Source organism: Protopterus annectens, chromosome 1.part0 (genome assembly GCF_019279795.1).
Source record: "Protopterus annectens isolate FY-2018-M chromosome 1.part0, PAN1.0, whole genome shotgun sequence".
NCBI classification, from domain to species: domain Eukaryota; kingdom Metazoa; phylum Chordata; order Ceratodontiformes; family Protopteridae; genus Protopterus; species Protopterus annectens.
Window position 1 is genome coordinate 1,622,261,694 of NC_056725.1, and position 14,680 is coordinate 1,622,276,373.

The window sequence follows — 14,680 nt, forward strand, 5'->3', positions numbered from 1 at the left end:
GTGTCTCATTCCTACCTCATTTACCAACTATTTGGTAACATGATATATTATCACATCAGAGAAAAAGTCAGGTATATTACGACACTCCCCTGGACATCACACAAATCTTTTTGTCTGGTTCTTATAGACAGCAGAAGGGTTGTGAAAAGACAGGAAGAGATAGGCTTGATATTTTTTAGCCTACAGTACCCCATATTCCCAAGTGGTCTCCCATCTAAGTACTAACTAGGCCTGACCCAGATCTTGACTTATTTAGTTTTGTCTGTTTCATTTTTACTTTAAATGTCAAATTAGAAACTAAATAGTTAATCTATGATTAGGAATATTTGGAACAATTATACAAATCTGATAAAAGGGAAATACGTAAGCAAGTTTCGGAGGGTAATGAGGAAAATAAACACTATATTTTTCAATTGTCTATTCAGAGAAAACTTGGCAAGTGATACAGAAAACAAAAGAAAAATGAAGTGCCAGCCAGTTGGGGTGAGAGCCCTACATTGCATTTGTTCTCTGGTTGGAGGGCCTTATCAGCTCATTAATTTCAAAGAAAGGCAAGAGCCCAAAAGTAGGGATTGGGACAAACTACCAGATCTGGTGGCTTTCCCCCTCTTCTTGCTGTTTCTAAAGGCTGTAGTGGGTCTCTGGAGTGTGCTAGTGCTGCTAGCTATGGAGGCATGGGTAACTGTAAGCATATGCCAATTCATGCCCCCTGGTAGTGACTATTCTGCAGGCTGATTCTCCATGAATGCTGTATCAACAATTCTCACTAGCTGTCGTTCAAGCTGTGATCAAGAAATACCGTTCACTCCCAAGGATGAGTGAGCAAACAGCATCCACTCACTCCCATCCTCCCAGCCCCATTACCTCTAGGATCCATACCACTAACTGAACATGGGTCATCTAGGTCACATTAAGAGCTTCAGCTGTCTGTGTTATTGGAGCAGGAACATTTCTTTTCTTTGTAATTCAAATGACAGCTGTTATGGACAGGCTATGGTTGTAAGGCTGAAAGAAAGACAATTAGTAAAATCAGCCTGACTGAAAATTGATGGATCAAAATCAAGCCTTGAAGTATCAATAAAAATTAAACATTAAATGGTGGTAAACAAAAGATTCATAACATAATAATGTCAAATTTGTTTGTAAGTGAATCATAAGAAAAGTAGAATGGTGAGTAATTTGTTCTCAAAGTTATTAAAAAGTAAAGAATAGCACAATATGCAAGAAGGTCATGTTCCAGACATACAGATATAAGAAAATGATCAGTAAAGAAATACAAAATATGAGTCTGCCTGAAAGAAAATAGATCAGGTAAGAATGTGAGTGCTGATAAGGCAAAATATCCTTAAATGAATAGGAGGTTTAATGTATTACATAGTCAAGACTCTTGCTAGGTTGGGTGTTTTTCGCAAGTTTTACTGAATGGTTTGTCTGTGTGACCTTTCAACCCTTTGACTTATATGAAGAGTTTTGGCATTTGATTCATAAAAATAGGAATGTCTTTTCACTTTTTAATGTCTACAGATCTTTTGGGTTTCTAATACCATGACGGGAATGGACCTCATTCCTCAGTCAAAGTATAATTGAAGTTCACTTCTTTCCCTTGGTAAGGTTGATTATGATTGCATAGGTTTTTGCAGCATGAAAAAGAAGACTGGTACTAAAGAAAACACTTGAAGGGTGCTTTTTTGCTGCAATTAAATGGTGTAACTAGAATTATGTATTTATTTTTGTTAAAATCATATACAACCTTACAACATTTAGAAAGGAAAATGTGTTATGTTCTCAAATAAATATAAAAATGGAATATCTTTGTACACAAAGATAGTGTATTTGTAGAAGATAAAAGGTTTCCTCGTATACAGAATCAAAGGACTTTAAAAGCTTGCCTTAAAGACAAAAACTAAACAGTGCTCTATCTCTCTCTCTCTCTCTCTCTCTCTCTTTCTTCACTGTATCTTACTGTTATCTGGGAAGAATCTTATAACTGATGGGTACTTGCGTATTATCGCAACCAGTTTTTCACTGGGGCGAAAATCGCATACCTGCACACAAGCAACTGCCTGAAGCACTTTAAACTGCTGATCATAGTCCTTACTAATGGGCAAAAAGTTAATATTACTTTCAGAAATGGCATACATTAAAATATTACATGACGTACCAACCTGGTAACAGCTGTTGGCCTCTTCATACACAGGAATGTGTTAGGGGCGTATTCTGCCTTTTTGCAAGTCAGCAGTGAGATTCAGGATTTTACACTTCTATTTGTATCGTGTCATATTTAAATGTATGGCATTTCTGAAAGTAATGTTAACTTTTTGGCCATTAGTAACGACTATGATCAGCAGTTTGAACTGTTTTGGGCACTCATTTGTCAGCAGGTATGCGCTTTTCACTTGAGAAAGTGCTGGCAAAGGTGTGGAGTGGGGTCCGCTTATGAGAAAAATGGAAAAGTTATATTTCTGCTCAACGGCCATTTCATAAAGTGTTCGGAAAGTACAACTGGAATTTTTACAGTAGTAAGTATAACAGAAAGGGTAAGAAGAAGAGTAACTTTCCAGATCCTCTTTCAAACATATAAAGGATCACAGTTCCCCTGCTTTTGTGGTCAGTTTGGCACAGCAGAAGGTTCTGTGCTGTCTGCCTTTTATAACAACACGATGGATGACAACTGTTGTTCCTTCCGAGGTCGGTTGCCAAACTCCTGTTTCTGTTTCTTCCTCCTGGTCCTGTTGCACAAGCAAAGTGATAAAAAGGTAATTAGGAGTTTATATACCCAGTTTTACTTAAACATGCAGTCCTTTCATGAAAACATTAGGAATTACGCAATGTTAGAAATCTGGTTGCGATAATACGTAAGTACCGCCTGATGTATAGACCATTAAAGGCCATATGAAGCCCTTTACTTTGAATTGCTCCTAAACATAAGAGGATACTCAACCACAGTAAAAACTAACATTAACCATAATAAGAAAAGTAAAAAATTCATATCTCAGAGATTCCCGCTCCTACAGAATAAACTCTTTCTCTTGGTTATGATTCCATACTTTCAAAAGGCAACAAAAGATTTCATACGTACCCATAGGTTCCAACATGGGATCCAGGGTATCTAGATCCTTGATTGCCAATAGGGCTTGATCATCAAAAATATGAACCTATAAAGGACTTCAGGATAAGAACATTGTGTGAACTTTAAAATTCTTGTTAAAGTGTCCTTTTTCTTATGTACTGTTTATACACTGTGTAAAAATGAAACTGGTATTGTTTAGCTGAATAGTGTTGCAGTACTTTTTCCTTTTAATGCAAAAAATGTTCTTCTTTTGATAAACGTCAAGTGATGGTAAACTTCTAAGTAAGATGCTATCAATTCCGGTAGATGGAACCTCTAGTTAACATCTTATATGATCTTTTGCATTACAGTATTAGTACTGAAATATGAATAGAAGCACATGGTATGGAAAAAGAACCAACATATCTCTAATCTTCCCAATATCTACCTGCTGACACTGCTCAGAATACTGTGTAAATACTGCGATTCACCAAATATATGCTAGCTGCTGTCTTTTTCTATGGAGTTCCCAGCATTAGAAGATATTTAATGTAAAAGGTTTCTTTATCATCTGTTTTGATAGAATTTTATATTTTCTAAGCATAATAACACTCTAAAAGGTGAATGGTTTGGGGAAATACCAGACCTTCCAAGGGCTACAAGTTCTTCTGCCTGTGGTATCGGAGCTTATCATTTGTGTTCTGTTGGTCACAATACTGTTCACCCTGTCTGATACTACTGATTGTATATCTAATAGATCCCCATGCATGCTACTTCAAAAAGTAATGCATTTTGTCCATCATTCCACTAGATAGAGATCAGTGGACCTGGTGTCTTAAACAACAAATAAAAGTAACTTCAATAATTGCACTGAATTACAATGCTGAAAAATTCAACATAATTTATCTACAAATAAAATTAAACTATGCACATAGTCAAGCAGGTATTCCACCTCCACCTCTAAAATGAACAAAATGAAAAAGGTGTCTGTGAAAACTAGAAAGGTGAAAATGTCAGTAAAACAACAGAACACTGAACGTGCGATTTCAAATGATCTGGCTTATCAACAAAGGCATATATATCCCCACCGGAAACACGCTTATCATAAAGTTTTGATTCAGTCAGTATTTCCATACATAAAGTGATTACATGTATTATTTGCAGAAAATGTATCTTCAGAATAAAACATTATGCACTGATGTAAAAATAAAGAAACACTATATATCCTAGCAAATGTAGCTAGTCATTGTGTGATAATGCATGACTTTCCATTTTACTGTTTTAATCTGCTGAGCTCTGGTGTTTGTTGTTGTACATGGCATGACAACATTACATTAGGCTCAACCACAGAAGCTCCATACACATACATACAGATATTATACAGGGACTCAGATGGCACACAAGTCAGCCATCTGGGAACATGTCATGAAGTATGTTATTATGACTAGAAAGGCTTTTCAAAAAATGCATGTAAAAATGAAGGCTTCATTGTGTTCACTTCTTACTCTTGAGATTAACAACAGGGAATGAAACATGCTATAAAGCTAGACAACAGGCACACAATACAATAAGGACATTTGAATTTTTCAAGTCTTAATACAAGAGTTTTTTTTTTCATTTTGTGTGGAAACAAGCACACAAAAACAAATATTTAACTCACTAAAATACCACAGTTCTGAAAATGGGAGGAATTTGCTCTAAACCCTGGTTGACTGACATAGAATAGCTACAATACTAGATAACCAGCTACGTTTCTAATAATAGCAAGCTAAATAGTGTGTAGAAATGCAGTCTGCATGAAGTTTTGATGAAGTAAGCTAAAATCCATATATTGTTTTGCAATCAACAGGTTTAGCTTTAGTTTTTATTTTTCAGTATATTTTGTATATAGCAAGTATTTTTAAAGTTCATTTATAACCCAGAAAACAATCCCAGGCAAGAAACATTTTACTTCTTACCAGTTTATTACATTAAATTTAGAGTAGATGCATGTCAGCTTAAAATGAAGTGTTGTTCAAGCCATGTAGCTTTTTAATGATGAGTGATTCCCTTTCATCCTCAAAAAGAGGAACGTCTCTAGACAGTCTCAAAGCCAGATAGATATTTAATGCCTTTCTTACCTTAGGCCAAAGACATGCAGTAGTTTTCTTAACAATGTGACAGGTACGTAGTGGAGTACCTTATTAGATTCACGAGGGGGCTTAAACTGCAACTGAAAAGGAGGAAGAGTTATGTTCATGTTATGTAGTTACTGATTCTGTTTATTGATTGCACTGTCTATTATAAATGAGTAGGAATTTATTATTTTATAAAGTTACTCCAGCACATAACTTCAGTAATAATTTTACCTTGCTCACATCATTGTATCATTCTATGTTGTTTTTAATAATGGCCTCAAGAGTGTGCTCATATGAGCTCATGTGTGTGTGTGTGTGTGTGTGTGTGTGTGTGTGTGTGTGTGTGTGTGTGTGTGTGTGTGTGTTAGCATCCATGCAAACATTCATGTCAATGCCTGCATATGCATGTATGTTTGCTTCTACTACAGTCAAAACAGTCTTCTGGTATGGAAGCTAAATTGCTTTTTTCTGCAAGTAGAGAGAAGTAGCATTATTGTTTGGATCATTCTGCACATCACAGTATCATCATTCCCATTTGATATCACTGGAATTTCTCCCTGCCACCACTGGAATCTTTAGATGGCAATCGGTAGCCTGAAAACAGCAAATGGATGAATTAATTCACTTTTTTCAAGCAGTAGCAGTGTAGATAGCTACCATCAGATCAACATGAAGCCAAAATGCTACAAACAAAATGATAAGATTACTGCATGATCATTGACTTTCATTCTTTTAAAAACAGAATGACAGAAGGTATGTCCTTCTCCCAAGCTCAGTGTGTTTTGTAGGATAAGTGACATTAATGATAAATGCAATGCTGGCAGGACATCCCTGAATCATTCTGCCGTGTTTGCATTATTAAACAGGGTTATTGTGGTCACTTCTCTAGTACACTGTAGAAAAGGCCCCTTATCCACCATTTAAATTTGCTCCACCAGGATAGTTGCTTAGCCTCATTACAAACACATTGGAAATGGAGCCTAATCAAGCAGGTGCACTGAAGCATCTTGCCAGCGGTCTTAGGGAGCAAAGCCCTAGAAAGATCTATGACCATTCACTTAAGTGGTCATGGAAATAAAGAGTACTACTTCAGTACTCCAACTACTTATTGACCAGCAGTACTCAGAGATAAAGTGCTCATCGGCTGATTCCAAAGCAGGGAGTGGGGATGCAGAAAACAAATAAATGTGGGTGGGGTTAACTGACATGAGGTGGGACTATATTATGGCAGGTCAATGACTGTTGATGTGTGATCAAACAACAGCTGGGGTCACTCACTTTCATTCAGAGAATGCCACAGTACCCAGTCGGTATAGCCAGTCTTTGACTATGTACTCATCAGATATCAGACTGTGATTAACTAAAAAGTAATAATAATAATAATAATAATAATAATAATAATAATAATAATAATAATGTTCCAGTAATGTATTTCAGCTTGTTTTACTCAAACATGCATTAGCCCTGCCAAGCCAGATCTATGGCTGTTAAACTGTGATTGAATGACAGCAAGGCTCATTCGGTTCCACCCACAAAATGTATCCTTGCCATTGATTACACCTCATATGTCTGACTGAGGTCAAATGAAAAAATAAATATATAAATAACAGCTGCAGTTATATATTCAGCTGGTTGCCGTCAGACTCATTCACTATAACTCACTGCAATCCCCAGATGTGTGAGTGGGAGTACTCACATACATACACACACACACACACACACACAAACACACACACACACACACACACACACACACACACACACATACACACACCATACATAAAGACACACACATGTACCTACCATTTACCACCACTTCATTGCCCAAATACACAGATGATTGCCATAGAATCCTCCTCTGACACTAGTGTTCTCCAAGAAGAGCTGACACAGACAAATAACCGGTGTCAGAGCCATGGACTCTAAAACTAAATGCCAAGAAATCTACAATAGTATCCTTCAGGAAGTCATCCAGTGCCTGGTAACTTTCATATTGACAGCACAGCCCTAAGAGTCGACCCAATAGTTAGGGACTTGGGGACACATGTAGACAGTAATCTAGCCTTTGACCATCACATGTCTACAGTAGCAAGGAATTCATTCTATGTTGTGCAACTTATAAACAAAGGTACTGCATCTAGGTCAAAGGATGTCATTGTTCCACAGTATTCAGCATTCATCACACCTATTATTGAGCACATTGCCCCCTTTGGTATACCTAACCAGGCATATCCAACAAATGAAATGTCCACAGGGGTTTCTCACTAAAAAAATACAGGGAGTAAGTCACATATCCTATGCATAAAGTCTCAAAGCCCTTTCCCTGTATTCTGTCTCCTGCAAGTTAAGGGAAGATCTATGCCTGGCATTGTTGGAACCCACCCTGATGGACCTCCTGCATATCTGCAAAACAAACAGCAGCAGAATTGCCTATTCTAAAGACGTAAACCTTACCTGAGATACAAATAGGACTGGTTGGAGAGTCAGGTATATATCACAGAGACTGCACCCCTTCTCTCAGTCAGGGTTCCCATCCATGTGAAGCAGAGTTCCTCCTTAACCCAATTCAAGTGTAACTTAGGCAGTTAGATGGGGAACAAGAAATGCATCCTTAGTTTAGCACCTATGTCTCAAATGGACACAGACAGCCTGTAAATGGGTTATCTCCCAGGCTCCTACTATCCAGGGTACTACAACTTGTCAGAAATTTGGGATGCATTGTTAGGCTTAAAAAGGCCTCAGTAGTCATTAGCTTAGTATATACCTGTGAAACTCTGCTGCAAGTATAATTTCATTTGATTACTATGTAGCTGTCTAAAATACAGAAGGAAAAGCTAACTTGGGCACTCAGGCTTCAGAAGAGATACACAACTTTCAGATAAGACATTCCCCTGTAGTCTTAATCATTTTGGCCAGAGTGTCTTAAGACAGTAAAAGTGAGATTGATCATTATAACCTATGTTTAATAACTCACAGAGAGCTGTCCCCTCTTTATCTCAAGTTCAAAGGGTGGTAGATAGGCAGTATCTAGCCATTTATTTTCAGAATGTCTCATGGTTTTACATCCATGGCTTGGAAAAGATACAGCATACTCAGGAGCAAAGTCTCTGTAGTAACAGACCATAGTCTCTCACATTAGCATGGACAGTAGTCCCCAGTGACCCAACAGCCGAGAAATATGAGACTCCACCTTTTTAGAAACCAGTTTTCCTACCCCTATTGAAATAATTACACAGCATTAAATTATGGATGTGCCTTCCCAGTTAAGGTCAGACGATATTAGTTATACTAGTTGAGGTATTACAGTTACATGCCAAAGATGGCAGTTGAACTATGGAAATTTTTCCTTATCTTGAAGAGATGTTGTAAGGTAACTGATTGGTTCACCCTAATCAGACATGTTTTGTGGAGTACCTCCAACTCAGGATGGTTATCAGGTAGACTGTACAGCACTTGGAGCTGAGTGCTATGTTACTCACTCTGACCTTGGTCATGATCTTAAAGGCAGAGAAACCCTTTGATGAGCTGTCCTACAAATATATGTTTGCCATTCTCCAAGAATATGGCAGTTCATTTCAGCTTGTGAAGAAACTGGGGTCACTCTTGATTTTGAGGGGCATTTTTCTTAACTGTGGCACCAGGAAGTTATTGCCAGGACCCCACTCCTTTTTGATCTAACAAGGCAACCACTGCAACCTAAGTACACAGCACCTTAAGAGGGAGGTACGAGGGCTTTCAACAGCCATGTTTTTTGCTGATAATTTCATAAGTAATGTTACAAATTACATCTGTTAGTGAATATTGTGGTCATTTTTTGGAAATATTCTTTACATAGTTTTAACTGGGTAAATCCACTAGGAAGAAGCCTCTTTTCATAGGTAATCTGGAAATGCGTTCTGGTTAAGTAGTTTATTTGCTCATAGTCACATAGGAGGCAATTGGAGACTGAATTAATCAAACCCTGAACTATAGGATGAAGCATCTTAACAGTTCAGAAACTTAATCCTCTGCACTGTGTCTAAAACCCAGACACTATTTGGCGGTCCTGAACCTCTGCTGGAATGTCAAGTCATTCTTTCAACAATCTTGTCTGGCTCCTTTATTCTGTGTCTCGGGGTTGATATTTGCTGTAAGGTATCACACACATGCAAAGTAATTTGGAGAGTTATAAAGTGGGTCATTGAGAATCATACTGACTTTTGGTTATGTAGACGACAGCCCAGCAATTAGAATTTATCTCTAGTTAAAATGATATTGGTGCCTATATTGCTTTACTTAATTGGTGTTCTCATTAGTACACCCTTATGTGTTTATTCTGCATAGATGAAATCAATAACTATCATTTCCACTCATATGTGAAAGCAGACATAATAGCTAGGTCAAAGGTGGGGCCTGTACTTCCCTGATTTTAAATCATATTGTGATGAAGTTACATATTTTTCTCATGTAGCTTCCTGTCGGTATCAAGCACAGAAGCTTTCAGAACTACAGTATTTGTTTTTGTGTGCAAAGGGGAAGGGACTTTTCTTATGTTACTTGCTACACCCCTGTTAAATGCAGGCTTCTGTTTTGAAGGAATTTACTTCCCTACAGATAGTGCCGGATGGGATTTCTTCCCTTTTCTGTAAATTCTCACTAGAAAAATTAAAGATGCTACTTTGGATCCCCTTGGCTTTTAGGATGCCTAACCTTCAAGCCAGTGGCCTACCCTTCTTATGACTGCTGTGATGGCTTAGTGGTTAACTACTGTGACTATAGTGTACAGGGTCCTGGGTTCTAGCCTTGCGGAGGCTGTTTATTTCCTGGCTAGGCTTATAAATGCACTCGGGCAGATAGCCTAGTACCTACCTAAGTGGCTATGAACTGCTCTTCACTATGAAGGCCAGTTAATTAAGGAGGGGGCATCATTTCATTTACTAAGGATTTCATGTTCTGCGAATACAGGTCTCTCAGCCACTGTACTTCCATTAGCAATGCTTAATGGCTACCAATTCACCATTATCTCATACATCTTCTGTCCTATGATATTCACAAACTACTCTTTGTGGATTACTGTCTACCATCCAGCAAATAAGCCCACCTTGAATCACTGCCAGCACAGCTTCTTATCATACAGCAATTGTTAGCAAGACGGCTTTCTGAAGTAATACCATGTTTGACATAATATAACCGCTGTGGCTTTGTAGGGTGGGGCAGCAGATGCAGGATAATATCATTTCGACATTAATGATTTTAGAGAATATTCTGGTAAATTAAAAGCTCCTCGTATATTGAGTTTGAGTGTTTTTGATAGGTTGGAATGGTCTTACTTAAGATATCAATTAAGATGGAGTTTCCAGAGTTTTGTCTTTCCCTTGAAAACAATTTATACTGGCTCATATGCTAGGATCAAGACTGTATCTCTGGTACTGGAGAGTTTTTACATTTTTAGGGGCACTTGTTGGGGGTGCCTGCTGTCATGTCTATTTTTTACCATTTACCTTGACACTTACATTAGAAAACTGACCTTTCAAGGATAAGTTTGGGAGAAGTAACAATTAAAATGTTGGTACTCCTCCATTGTGTGTTACCCCACATGAAACACGTTGTGCTTCTCTAAATATACATTCTTGGAAAGTCATAGACTGAGTAAATGTATTCAGGAAGAGAACATTAAAACAGTGCAGAGCTTACCCTGGAATTTCTATCATGAGGAATGAAACAGTTTGGTAAGTATATCTGGAATGAAACAGGGAACTGTACAAACCTTCAGATATCTCAGGGACAGCTACAAAACAGCAGATTTTAGAAACGGAGAAGACAATGCTTGGAAATTTCAAGACAGTGCAAAAAAGTATTAATTTTTACAGAAAGTGGTAGATGCAGCATTAGACATCCTGGGTGAAGACAGGCCATGTTCCAAAACAGAACAAGAAATGAAGAATGCTTGGGAGAACTATAAGGCAGTTCTATTGCTTAACTCAGATTGATGATTCTTCTGACAAGAAATAAAATGGGTGAATGGACATGGGTTGGGGTAGCTATTAGAACCCAGTTCTCTTTAGTCAGCAAAAAGTCATATTGAGCTGAATGTCATTTACAGGGGAGGATTGGGGCAGAACAGTGACACAGAAGTGAGTGGTGAATACATTCAGAATTACAAACACACTTCGAAGAATACAACAGTGCAAAAATGATAGCTGAATATTATTACAAGGTAATCTGCACAATATGAAGGATAAAACAGCATATCAGCAAAATTTACAACAGCCAGTTGGATATACTTTATTGGAGGAGGCAAATTCAGATTTTCTGGTTAATTCTTGCAGTGATAAAACCATACATCATTAGTAACCAGTAAATAATAAATCTGTGCACACAGTATACTGGTGTGTATTGAATCAGCTTGGTCCTTCAGAATATAAGTGAAAAGAGGCTGAACATTTTGGAAAGAAGGAGTGGATAGGTTGATTCTTGGACACAGTTTGTAGTATCTCTAACCTACTTACTCTTAGTCCCAGGGCTACAGTGATCCCAAGGGTGAATATGCTCTTCAGAGAGTGGCATCTAAAACAATACATAATTCTAGTTCTGCACAAAGCCAAATGCAAAAAGTCTGTTGCTTTCTTCACTTAGCACCTCCTTATAGCCATAACTGCACTCCATTTTAGACAGGTAACTGCCTATATTTACTGCCTGTTTAGATAAAATTACTTCACTTCCTTCTTAATATGCAAACTCCTCATTCCAAACTTCTGTCCATCCTTATTTCAAATCACCTGAAAACACGGACCTTACACTCTAGGTCCTATTTCAGCTCAGTCTCTCAGTTCCCAAAACGTCATGAGGCACGTTTCATCTCTGGTTCTAAATTGTGGACTTCCTCAGAGTTTCCTTATGGACAGCTCACAGCTTTACCACCACTTTGCTCTCAAGCACAAGGCTGAATATTCCTGTTGTCCCTCCTAACCATCTGAATATTTATTGATGAATTAACACTGATACCATTTGATTGAATATGTCACCTAGCAACAGCATTATAAATACATAAATGACAGGTCTCACATGATGCAATGTTGAAAATATCTGTTGAGAATTTATGTATCTTACCTATTTTTTTTTCCTCTTTTTCTGTGCTTTCCTACTTTGTTAATGTAATGTGGGCTTTAACTCTGTCCCTTTACCCAGCTAAAAGATGAAAATTAATAAATAAATAAGGATGTTGCAGGCACCAGTTTACAGTGCAGTGCATACTGATTAACTTAGGTGTGTCATGGGAAGAGGAGATTTTGGATGAATGATGGAAGGATGGACTACTACTCAATGAAACATTAACTTTCCCTGTCTTCTGAATTAATCAGTTTCTGTTCCATGTTCTTCCTCTGTGCTGTTTTCTTATTCTGCCTAAGACAATCACAGTATTATATTAGAAGAAACTGATGAACCAACGCTGGGCAAGATGAACACATCAAAGTTCAGTCCAATATAAGTCCAATACAAATGTAGAAATGTTTTATTGTTTGTGAGCACTTTCAGTTTAACCAACTGCTTCATCAGACAATGATCCATCATTTCAAAAACTCTTTTAAAGAAATTTCAGCCAATGAAGGCGATACAGCAATTATCCAATTACTAAATGACACCATCGACTCCCATTCTAAAAGCAATGCCTACATATATACGCTCATAATATGTGCAGCTTATATATATATAAATATATATATATATATATATATATATATATATATATATATATATATACACAAAAACATACATATAAAACAGCGAACATATATAAAAGACATATATAAAAACATACATTAATATAAAATAGGGCTCTGCTGTATTCTATAATAAATATATTAAACTAACATCATTATCTGACTGCAAATGAAAATCTTGTATGTCACTATCTAAAAAAAACACTTATATATCAAATCCTATACATAAATATAGCATGTAACATGCTTCATTGGCTGAAATATTTTTTAAAGTGTTTTTAAAATTATGGATCATTGTCTGATGAAGCAGTTGGTTAAACTGTGAAAGCTCACATAAACAGTAAAACATTTTTACATTTGTATTGGACTTATATTGGACTGAACTTTGATGTTTATCCTGACCTGGGTTGATTCATCACTTTCTTCTTTTATGTTTGATTATTTTTGTGATTGTAGTGTGTTTTGTAGCACTAACTGGTGAACCATTTGCTTGTCTTGCTAAAGACACTACTTGGATTTGTGACAATATTATATTACATTTCATCTCGGGACTATGTCAATTATATCCATATTTCTATTTGACCATAACTGTAATTAAAGTACTATTTCTATCTATCCATAATTAGGAAAGCAGAGACAAGTGATATGTTTCAGGATCCTCTAATTTATCAGGTGTATCTGCATGTATCAGCTCTTGTTTTTATATAGGTGCTTACCAATACCATTTGTGGATCATTATTCAAGTAACTTCTTATACATGTACACCTTCAGTTTTACCAGAAGTATATAAAGATTTATGTGTACCTCATACAAAAAGTCAAAGGACTGACTAAAATGTACTTGTACTATATAAAGAAGATGGTTAGCAGCTCTGTGGAATTCAATATTACATTCTTTAACCCCTTTATCAAATTGATTTTACTGTAAAGTTCCTTTCCTAATGCAATGTTTTCTGCTGCCTATACATAAATTAATCATCCTGAACATTTTATATCTAGCAGTACCTGCAGCTCTACCTTATTTTAATCCCTTTGGTGTTTAGTCAAAGAAACTAGTAAAATCATAAAACGTGATGTCCCATAGGAACTCCATGCTATATCACATTATAAAAGACACTCGATTAAAGATGCTCCACAGCTTTTTTTCTTGGCAACAATTTAGTGGTTCAGCCTATTGGCTCATTAGTTTAATTTGTCTGTAATGTTATTATTTTCTTAATAGCCACCTTTTTCATGATCTCCAGCCCCTGGGAGACCAATGGTATTAAATGTCAATAGTTTATTTGTTCAGCTTAGAGGCAAAATATGAATGATAGATACCAAAAGGTATGACATGGTAGGATTGATTTTTTAAATCTTATGCTCACTGTTCACTCACTCCTCCTCCACATTCTGGATCTCAGACATGCAGTTATATCAGCCTATGAAATGTATACCTTCTTCAGTGTCTTTACGCTGCTACAAATTTCTATATCACCCATTTGCATAAGTAATGCTGCTACTCACAGATTCTGCTGAGAGACAGACAATATAAAAAACAAAACCAACCCTCTATAGATGCCACTAGCCAACCAAACGCATCCCCCTGACCAGTCCATTGGCATCTATTATTCTAATCAAACTCAGTAAAGTGGTAAGCAGTCAGGGGCCTTTTGTTCTGCAATATTAATCCAGGCAAATGCTTTTTCGTTTTTCTTAACTCCTAGTTTGAGATGTTAGACTATATCTGCCCTTGGCCAATCTTTTTGATAGCATTTATTTTTTCTTCCTGTATGTTAAAATAGGATTTCTTCAGGCAAAGCAGAATGAAACAGT

The 14,680-nt window shown here is 36.9% G+C and overlaps 1 protein-coding gene across 1 annotated transcript in view; it reads left to right on the forward strand.

Annotated features, from left to right (window-relative positions):
* LOC122799229 (matrix Gla protein) overlaps window positions 1–14,680 on the forward strand; it is a 187,738-nt gene that overhangs the window by 102,852 nt on the left and 70,206 nt on the right. The gene's annotated exons all lie outside the window — the stretch shown is intronic.